The sequence below is a fragment of the Hevea brasiliensis genome, chromosome 12 (assembly GCF_030052815.1).
Source record: "Hevea brasiliensis isolate MT/VB/25A 57/8 chromosome 12, ASM3005281v1, whole genome shotgun sequence".
NCBI lineage: Eukaryota > Viridiplantae > Streptophyta > Magnoliopsida > Malpighiales > Euphorbiaceae > Hevea > Hevea brasiliensis.
Window position 1 is genome coordinate 17190129 of NC_079504.1, and position 11340 is coordinate 17201468.

Consider the following 11340-nt stretch of genomic DNA (forward strand, 5'->3'; position numbering starts at 1 on the left):
ATAATTTCTACCTTTGCTTTATCCACCTCATTACACCTGTTTGACACAAGATGTCCCAAAACAATTCCTTCTTGTACCATAAAATGACACTTTTCCCAATTCAAAACTAAATTAAACTCTTCACATCTTTGCAAAACTTTAGACAAGTTAGATAAGCATTCATCGAAGGATTTACTATACATAAAAAAATCATCCATGAACACTTCCATAATATCCTCATTCATGTTAGAAAATATGGACATTATACATCTTTAAAATGTAGCTGGGGCATTACATAGTCCAAATGGCATCCTTCGATATGCAAAGGTACCATAGGGACATGTGAAGGTGGTTTTGTCTTGATCATCTGGGTGAATAGGGATCTGAAAGAACCCTGAATAGCCATCCAAATAGCAGAAATAAGAATGATGAGCTAATCTCTCAAGCATCTGATCTATAAATGGTAATGGAAAATGGTCCTTTCTAGTTGCATTATTCAGCTTCCTATAGTCTATACACATTCTCCATCCAGTTACAGTCCTTGTAGGTATTAGTTCATCATTTTCATTTTTCACTACTGTGATGCCCCCCTTTTTGGGTACAACATGAACTGGACTTACCCAATTGCTATCAGAAACAGGGTAAATGATACCTGCATCAAGCAATTTCAAGATTTCCTTGTTCATAACCTCTTTCATATTTGGATTCAATCTCCTCTGTGACTCCCTAGAGGCTTTATGATTATTTTCCAACAAAATTCTATGCATGCACCCAGAAAGATGTATTCCTTTAATATCATCAATGGTATACCAATTATCCTTCTATGCTTTCTAAGAATTCTTAATAATTTTTCAATTTCACAATCATTCAATTTAGCATTAACAATCATGGGATATGTAGAATTTTGACCAAGAAAAGCATACCTGAGATTTGTTGGAAGAGGTTTCAACTCTACCTTCGGTGCTTCACTTTTTTCCAAGCATTGATGATGAAGTTGTATCTTGCTTCAAATCCCTAATCTTCTCAATATTAGCCATAGGCAAAGGTGGATTTCCTTCCAAGATTGTAGCACATTCTGCAGCTTCTCCAATCTCATCCCCCTTTTTGATGTTATAAACCAAATAAGCTTCTAAGGGATCTTCAGGATGTTGCTTTTTGAGCACTTCTCTGACCACTTCATCTATCACATCAATTCTCAAGCATGAATTTAAATCATCTTTCTTTTTCATTGCTTGAAACAAATTAAATTCAACTTTTTCTTCCCCAACTTCTAATGTAAGCCTTCCATTTTTACATCAATCACGGCTCAACAAAGAGTAAGGAAAGATCTACCAAGAATGATAGGAATATGTACATCCTCCTCCATCTCCAATACTACAAAATCTACTGGTATGAAAAATTTTCCAACTTTCAGAGGAACATTCTCAATCACCCCAATTGGAAATTTAATAGACCTATCTGCTAACTGTAGTGAAATGGTGGTAGGCTTCATTTTTTCAATCTTCATTTTCTCATAGATAGACAATGGCATTAGACTAACACTGGCTCCAAGATCACATAAAGCCTTATCTATACTAATATCCCCAATGTGACATGGGATGGAAAAACTACCAGGATCTTTTAGTTCGGGTGGAAGTTTATTTTGCAAAATAGCACTGCCTTCTTCTGTGAGAGCTACGGTCTCAAATTCCTCCAATTTCTTCTTGTTAGATAAAATCTCCTTCAAAAATTTAGCATATGAAGGCATTTGTGCTAAGGCATTAGTGAAAGGAATAGTCACATGCAAAGACTTCAATACCTCCAAAAACTTCCCAAATTATTTATCCAACTTCACTTTCTGGAACCTTTGTGGGAATGGTAAAGGTGGCAGGCTTTAGGTGCTACTTATTTAGGTTCTTCCTCTTTGCTCTCTCTCTCCTTACTTTCTTTTTCTTTTACTGAATTCTCTTTCTCAGCTTCAATTCTAACTTCAACTTTAGTTTGTTCATCTCCCTCTCTGTTTTTCTCTTCTTCAATTTTCTCTTCAATCTTTTTATCTCCACTCTCTAATATTTTTTTACATCTCAATGTAATAGCCTTGCAATGCTCCCTTGAATTTTCTGGTTGGCTAGGGAGCTTCCCAAATGCCTTTTTATTTGAAGAGCTAGCTTGTTGAGCTATTTGATTTTCTAACATCTTATTGTGTGCTGCCCTTTGATCTACTTTAGATGCTAATTGAGAAATCATATCTTGTTAACTTTGATGCCTCACAAGTAGAGTCTCAATTATAGCTTCTAATCTAACTGTCTTGTCTGGTTGTGCTTGTTGTGATAGAGGTGAAGTAGGTGCATTTTGAGGTTTAGGAATTCCAGGAGGAGGACCTCTATTCTGCTGAAAATTCTAATGTTGTTGATACCCAGAAGGTTACTGAAAATTTTGGTGTTGTCCTTGTCTACCTCCCCAAGAAAAATTGGGGTGGTTTCTCCAAGCTAGATCATAAGTTGCAGAAAATGGGTTACCACCTGGTCTTTGATTGTAGTTCCCCATATAATCCACTTGTTCACTTGAAAAATCTTCACTAAGTGCAGAAAAATCAGCTGCACAATTGACATTTGCAGCTCCAACTTCTACTGAATTATTAGAACCTCCAGCTGAAGAATCTACTTTCATGCTTAGCTTGTCCATTTTCCTTGTTAAAGCATCAAACTTAGCATTAATCATATTCATGGCGTTAAGCTCGAACATACCAGCTGGTTTCTTGATCTCATTCCTCTCAAAACTCCATTAGTAGTTGTTATAAGCAGTTTTATCAACAGCAGAAAAAGCTTCATCTTCAGATTTCTCTATAAGATCACCTCCAGAAGATGCATCAATTGTACTTCTAATAGCTGGTGAAACTCCATTGTAAAAGTGTTGAACAAGCATCCACTTAGGAATCCCATGATGGGGACATCTCCTTTGCAAATCCTTGTAGCTCTCCCATGCTTCATATAAGCTCTCATTATCTCTAGGTTTGAAAGAAGTCAGCTCATTTCTTAGCTTAGCTATCTTGCTTGGTGGAAAATATTGAGCTAAAAATGCTTGAGAAAGTTCATCCCATGTTGTGATAGAACCCGGTGGCAAAGAATGTAACCACTCTCTAGCTCGGTCCTTCAAAGAAAATGGAAATAATTTGAGTCGAATTACATCATCAGAAACTCCATTTATCTTCAACATATCACTAATCTCAAGAAAGTGTGCTAGATGCACATGTGGACTTTCACTTGGACTTCCCCTAAATTGTGATTGTTGTCCCATCCGTGAGTGTGTGCTTGATTCAAAATTATTAGCTTCTACTCTTGGTCTTGTAATACGTGGCATGAAATCCCCAATGTTAGGATAGGCATGATCCTTCACAGAGCGGTTGTTATTATTGTTGGCCATTTCTTCTTGTAATTGCTCTTGCTCTTGTGCTCTTTCTTATTGTTGTTGAGCCTTAAATTCAGCTTTTCTCCTCTTAGATTCTGCTCTTAAAGCTCTTGCTGTCTTTTCTATTTCTGGATCAAAGAATAAATTGATTTCTTCACTTTTTGTCCTTCTCATAAAATAAAGTACCTAAAAAACAAAATAAACAAATTCTCAAAGTAAAATGGTAAAAAGAAAATAAAATAAAATGCCCAAATTAACCAAACAAACAATCATTCAATATCAAACAAAAATCAAATCCCCGGTAACGACGCCAAAAAGTTGATGGGGCGATTCCGCAAGTATACAGGTCGTCTCAAGTAATAGAGTAATGAGTCAAGTATCGTTCACACGAGAATTTTCCATTTGAGTATCGAACTATGAATGAAGCGATTATTTGGGCTAATGATTGATGAATAAATGGTAAATGTAAATGAGCAAAGTAAATTAATTAATCTAATTGAAATGGGTAAAGAGCAAGCAAATAAATTCTAAATTTAGATGCAATTGAACTAAATTAATAATGGGTAATTTGAATCAAGGTCTAATTATGTTTAAAGTGATTCCAGAGTTGGGGTTTATGCATAAATTATTTGGGATTTGTCTTGGGCATTCCAATTTTTAGGGGAAAATAGAGTTTAAAGGTGATTGATTCTAAATTCCTTTGATATCTTTTTCAAGAAAATCAAAGTGTGTTCTAAAATAGCCAAACCTACTTTCATATGTTATTTGATTACTTTAAAACCTATTAAGTTTTACAACCAATCATTAATTCCTCTCAAAATCCTTGTTTATTTCTAAATCTAGGTAATTTTAAGTTCCAATCCTTGATTATCTATCAATGACTTTCACCTTTCGGTCCTTCAATCAAGGATTAACACAATACGCAATGGGTACCAACATTAGGTAATTAAATCAAGAACACAAGGAAGAAATCAAAACTCGTATTTATATAAAATAAGGAGATACCCGGTCCAAATCCAAAAATTAATCTAAAACATATTTCCCAACTCTGAAATCTAAAGAGTTTACTCACTTATAATGATATTTACAAGAAAAATTGATGGAAAAGTAAAGAAAAACATGATAACAGGACTAAAATAGAAAAACCCAAGTAGAAGAACCAAAAACTCTGGTTTCTGGAGCTCCAAAAGATGGTTGCAGCAGCTTCTCTCCAGAAAAAATGGCGTTCTCCTCCTCTCTCTATTTATATTTCTTTTCCTTTTTGTTTTTTTTCCATTTCCTCTTCTGGCAAAAACTAGGAAATGATGAATTTATATGGCCCAAAAAGTTGCCCTAAAAGTAAATAGGAGCCAAGGAGTGGATAAGAAATGAGGTATAAAATTATCCAAATCGTGACATTTTTCACGCTCGCGATGCTTAGGTACCGCTTAATCCTAAGCGACTTCTTAGCAAATTTCAGCCTCTAGTTGCTATGCGCTTAAGGTTAAGTAGACCCTCAGCAAATCTCAGCAGACTTGGAGTAAAATGGACTTTTCTGCTCATGCTTGACTTTTAGCTTGACTTGTGCTGCACCTTAAGCGTTGCCGCTTTACCCAAAGTAAGATCTTAAGCAATTCTCGGCAGGTTGTGGAGTAAAAGCTTGAATATGTAGGATTTAAACCGTGCTTGACTTTCAGCTTGAACAAGCTTAAGGTTAAGCTTATATGACATATCCTAAGCAACATCATAAGCAAAGTCTAAAGCAAAATTTGGCTAACTTGCTCTTTCAAAGCTTGATTTCTTCAACTTTCCTCCATGCTTAATGAATTCCAAATTTCTTCAAATCACTTTCTAATGCACCCATTGATCTTCGATTTGCCACAAAATCCTATCAAAAATAACAAAATTACAAAAATCAAATCTAAAGTATCTAAAGTTAACAAATAAGCTAACATAAAGCTAAAAATATAAAATATACTAAAATATAAGGGCAAAATGGATGCAAAACTACCCTAAAATGCTTATATGAAATGAGTGTAACAGTGAGTTTTGTCTCTTATGCTTTTTATTTATATATTTATATGTGTACTCTATTTTTTTTTTTAAATTTCCCTAAGCCATTTTCTTTTCTTTTCTTTTCTTTTCTTTTCTTTTCTCTTCTCATTTTCTTAATTTATTTCATAAATTTTAATTTATTTCATAAATTTTAATTTATGTAAATTATTTTATTCTCTAAATTTTAATTTGACGTTTAGATTAAAATTCACCTCTGGGGGTGAAATGACCAAAATGCCATTCATAATGCATATCAGATCATTTTTATTATTTTATACAAATTAATAAATTCTCTAAATTTTTTTCTATATTTTCTTTACATTTATTTCTTCAATTTATGCCTCCTCACTATAGTGTAGGTGTAGTTCCAGACATTTTGACTGTCTGAACAAATATGAGTCGTCAGAACAGTAAAATGTACAGACTACCTATGGTGAGGGCGTTACAATTCTTCTCCTCTAATAGAAATTTCGTCCTCGAAATTTACTTAATGTGAAGAGCTGAGGGAACTGCTGCCTCATCGTCTCCTCGCCCTCCCATGTCGCTTCTTCCATGTTGTGGTGTCTCCACAAGACTTTCACTAATGGGATCCTCTTGTTTCTAAGTTCTTTCACTTCCCGTGCCAAGATTCTGACTGGTTCTTCTTCATATGTCAAATCAGGTTGCACAATTATCTTCTCTGCTGAAATGGCATGTGAAGGATCTGATCTGTATCTCCTGAGCATCCACACATGGAATACACTGTGGATCTTGTCCAGCTCAGGTGGTAAAGCTAACCTGTAGGCTACTAGACCCACATGCTCAATGACATCGTATGGACCAATAAACCTAAGGCTCAACTTACCCTTCTTACCAAATCTCAGCACTTTCTTCCAAGGTGATACCTTAAGAAATACCTTATCACCAACCTCATACTCTAAATCCTTCCTCCTTATGTCGGCATATGACTTCTGTCTGTCCGAGGTGACTTTCAAATTGTCTCTAATGAGTTTCACTTTTTCCTCAGTCTGTCTCACTAAATCTGAGCCCACTACTTTCTCTTCACCCATTTCTGTCCAGCATAAGGGAGTTCTACATCTCCTCCCATACATTGCTTCATATGGAGCCATTTTTATGCTGGCTTGGTAGCTGTTGTTGTAAGCAAACTCTACCAAAGGAAGATACTTCTCCCTACTTCCTTCAAAATCAATGATGTAGCTTCTCAACATATCCTCCAATACCTATCATGTGATTTATGTCATTTTTAGTAGTTTTTTAACATCTATAATAATTTACTAGTTCTAAGGGTTACCTGAATCACCCATTCTGTCCATCCATCTGTGGATAAAAAGCCATACTGAAGTGCAGTCGAGTGCCTAAAGACTCCTGTAGCCTCTTCCAAAACCTCAAAGTAAATCTCGAGTCTCGGTCAGATATGATCGATGTTGGCACTCCATGTAGCTAGACTATCTCATCTATGTAAATTTTTGCTAATCTCTCTAATGTGTAGTCAGTTCTAACTGGTAGGAAATGAGCTGACTTGGTCAATCTATCCACAATCACCCATATAGTATCATGCTTCCTCTGTGTCAATGGTAGCCCAATCACAAAATCCATGATGACGAGATCCCATTTCCATTCTGGTATGGATATTGTCGACACCATATTTTGGTCGATCCCTAGAATCAATAAAAATTCTTCTTTGAACAGCTAATCACGTTTCCGATCCCTCTTTGATAAACGGTCACATTTCCGATCTCTCCTCACAAAGAATTGAATCAATGCCAGGTCCTCACATTCATTAAAGCCTCGCTAGATCTCTACTGACCTTTCAAACCCGTTGTCGAATTTCGGACCCGTCAAGTATATTCTGATCTCTGTTGATGAATAAAATGAGCGGCACTAGATCTTTTCCTACAGGTTTCTTTGACCTCCTTTCAGAAAGTCTAAGAGCTAAAGTTTTGGTTCGATTCGATCTTAAGTGTTGAGTTAAATTTTCAATCAAGTTAGTTCAGCATTTTTTCCCCTAGATCTCATGTTTAAAGTGCTTTCCGATCTCTCATACTTAGGTTAATAATCACATTTAGTTTTTGTTTCTTTGTGCTCATACAATCAAATACTCGGACAAACAATGGTTTAAAATTTTCGATCACAATCATTCATTGAACAAAAAGGCATTCCATTTCATGTCATAAATTTGTACAAGTTATTGGTGAGGATCACCCCGGCTGATCTATTTGGATCACCCCACTGATCTACATTTGGATCACCCACCCTCTCTCCCTCACCTTCGGCTTCCTCCTCACTATCCTCATCGTTGCCCTCGGGAGCCACGTCGTCCATCAAGAAAAGTCTTCTTAGGTGGCGCTCTGGAGTGCGGCCAAGAGATCCTTGTGAGCATTCACATAGGCTCGGCTATCCCGTCACCATCTCTTCATCTCTCTCCTTTAGCTCCTTATCTTTCTCCTCAAGCTCCTTATCTTTCGCTTTGAGCTCCTCTATGAGTTGAGCGACACAGCGGATCGTTGGCGTGAAGCGCTGGACTTCCCTAAGAGCACGGTCCCTCTCATCCAAAACACGATTACATTCGGCGTAGGTCTTCATGGAGCTTTGCGTCCCTCGACTTGAGATATATAATCCGGCGGATGAGAGTTGGGATCGGAGAATCCACTTCTTGATTCTTCTTCCGATCTCCTTACCCGGGCTTTGGATCTTTTCGAACCATGATGCGATTCACGGACACTCCACATTTAGACTCATGGTTGGTCAAGATATCATCGAGACCATTAAGGATAACTGTCGATCCTCTGAAAGAAGATGGTAGATCCGGGACCTTGGCAAAATCGGGGTTCTCACGACGATCCGATTATCCTTCAAGCGATCGATCGGTATTTGGCGCCACGAGAAGAGGTCCTCGGGAAGATTGAGAAGGCCCCTTCCGTGCTTGGGACAAGCTGCAAGAGTCGGAGGCTGCTCTTCCGATCTAGGAGGAGATCGCGGCTTGATGGTTGGCGGACCGAAGGTTGAGGTGGGTCTCTTTGTATCTCCGGGTTCGTGGCCAGGGTGTTTGAAGTCGTTCAAGCGCTTTATCTCCTTTATCTTAGGAGATCTCTCTTTCCTTCTTTCGCTTCCTAGAACCATCACCACCCGCCATACCTGCACAAAGAAAAGGTTAGTGAGATCGCTAAGGTCGTGAGAATTGAGATATAGAAAATACCGATGCGAGGTTAGAGAGCGGAAGTTCGCGGTCTTGGCGGTGGCGGTGAGCAGTCAATGGTGCGGCTCGGCGATCCACGCATCAAACAAGAATACTTTTAGTGGCAGCCTCACTCTTCAAATCCATCACTATTAGGCTTTCATCTTGGCTCGGGGTGATGTGATTGGAAAGCAAAGGTCCACTGGTACCACCAGTGCGGAGAAGTCCTCAAAATGGCTCGGATCTTTGCTCCTCACAATGAAGAAAGCGATTCTTCCAATTCTTAAGAGGCGAGGCGGATCGGAAAAGAGCCATAGCGAGGCTTCGCTGAAAGAACCGGATGGTCATCGTCCTTTGGCGAGATGGCGGTGCAACTCGGCGAACACCTTAGCCGTGAGTCGATTCCCTTAGCTCGGCATAGGCCTCGGAAGGCTACTAAAATCCGCCATGAATTAGGGTGGATCTGAACGATGCTCGCCCGGTGAAGTTTTAGGACCTCCTTATAGAAGTCATCCAGGGGGAATAGAAGACCTGCATTTAACTGTTACTCATACACCATGACTAATTCGTTCTCTTCAAAGGAGTGATCAACACGAACATCGCCATGGCACTTGATCAGTTCATATGAATCAGGACAAATGTTGTATTCTTGAACAATCGATTGCGGTCGGATTCCCGAAGAACCGGAAGCTTCGTCTATAGGAAGGGTCTCTCTCCTTGAAGGTGGTGCAAGCCTTGATGGTATGACCAGGCCAGGCACAGGCGAGACCTAGGGGGTTCAGGTTGCGTGCTTGGCCCGACCGCCTCTTCTTCATCAGACGATGACCATGAGAACCGAATGGAAGGAGGGCTCACGCTCTCGACCTTGGCACGCTCATTTTCAAAGAAACAAAGAACTTAAACAAAAAGAAGATCAAAGTCCTTAGGAGTCGATCGGCGTCGGAACTTGAAGAAAAGGAGAGAACTTGAAGTTGCGAACAAGAGGTGAAAGGAATGAGAGAACAAGCGGCTAACCCTCCCACCCCTATTTATACTAGTCAGGGCATTTAATGCTCGCGAAGTTCTAAGCGGCGCATCGATTGGAGGACTCGGCAATTTGTTCTCAAATAATCGATAGTTCTGAGATCGGTTAATTAGAGATCGGCATAATGAGTTAAACATTTTGAATAAAGGATCAGTTAAGGGTCATTCAGGTAAAGAATCAGATCGGACAAATATATCAGAGATCAGAAAATAATCAATAAGATAATAATTGGAGAAACAAGACTTTTATTTCCAAAAAGATCGGATTACATCATTTGGGCGATCTCTAGGGATCGGATTACAATAAAGGACTAACTACATCATTTGGGTGATCTCTAGAGATCTGATTACATTGACAGACTACATCATTTGGGCGATCTCTAAGGATCGGAATACATTGGAGATCTGACTATATCAAAAGGCGATCTAAGGATCGGTTTACAGTGATCCCAAGGATACTCCCAGGAGATCTAAGGATCAGTTTATAACTTATCCCAAGGATACTCCCAGGTGTTCTAAGGATCAGTTTATAACTGATCCCAAGGATATTGCCGACCGGATGCTTCATCCGCTGTCGGAACACCCAATGTGGATCAGAATCGCTGTCGGAACACTCAATGTGATGAGAAGTCGAATGAACTTCGATTGGCGACTCGAGATCGGTACAAGAGGTCCATAATCTGATTGATCAAATCGGTTCTCTCACCATCGTCAATTAGGGTCATCCAATCAAGGATCGTAAATTTTGATCGGTGAGAAAGGAAATCCATCGGAAAAGATCAAAAACCACAATCATGGCACGAGCGGCCTTGCAGCTAGAACAGGAAAGCAAGAAAGGAAGAAAAATCGGATGAAGAAATGTCTCTGTCGACGGGAGTATATATAGGGAAAATGAGCATTTATTCTTTGGCGGAAAAGCAGCGGGCGCTTGAGAATCGAGCGCAATTAATGCTTGGACCGAATCGGTGATTAAGGGATAATAGAGATCGGAGATAAGAGATCGTATGAGAGATCGGAATAGGAGCTAGGGGAGGATCGGAAGACAAAAGAATAAGACAAATCCCAATAACGTCGTCGAGAATCGGGTAGAGGTAGTTAAAGCGTTGCGACGAGATCTCCACCTTACGCCTAAGAATCGCACTTAATCTTGGCGGTGCGGGGTATGTCATGTGATCCTGTACATCCCAATCTCCACCGTTGATCTCACTTGTAAGGATGAATCGGAACCCTTGGATCAAAGAGAAAGCGACAATACCAGCGTTTTCACTCTCGGCCCTCGGATCGTTCGGACAAGAGGATTCAAGACCGTCGGATTAAAGAGGAAAAGGACAAATACTTTGAGAAGCGATCTCGACCATTCATTTTGATTCTCTTTAATTCTGAACATCAGATCATGTACTTCAAAATCGACCCTCCATCTCCCTCAAAATGAATCGACCCTTCATGGGAGCACGATTCCTATAAATACTGCATGAAAAAGCGTTCAAGGGGCGGACGAAAAATCGAAGAGGTGGTAATTATAGTGGAAGAACTCGAAAATCGATTGACTTGTTATTACGCTAGTGGAAAGACTTTTGAAACTAGTTTTCTAAAGTATTTTCTTGCAAAGGGATTTTGAATCTGAAACTCCATTTTAATTTGTTCATTATCTGTGATACTCGTTATCTTTGTCATCTTCATTTTCACTCCATTTTTAGCAAGGTATCTTTCATTTCACGGTGAGCTTTAGTCATCGGTCCATC

General features: G+C 39.0%; 1 non-coding gene across 1 annotated transcript; it reads left to right on the forward strand.

Moving 5' to 3' along the window:
• Positions 1–2893: 2893 nt before the first annotated feature.
• LOC131171510 (small nucleolar RNA R71) lies at positions 2894–3000 on the forward strand. Its single transcript, XR_009142170.1, has one exon. It is a non-coding gene; the product is annotated as a small nucleolar RNA R71 (small nucleolar RNA).
• The last annotated feature ends 8340 nt before the right edge of the window (positions 3001–11340 follow it).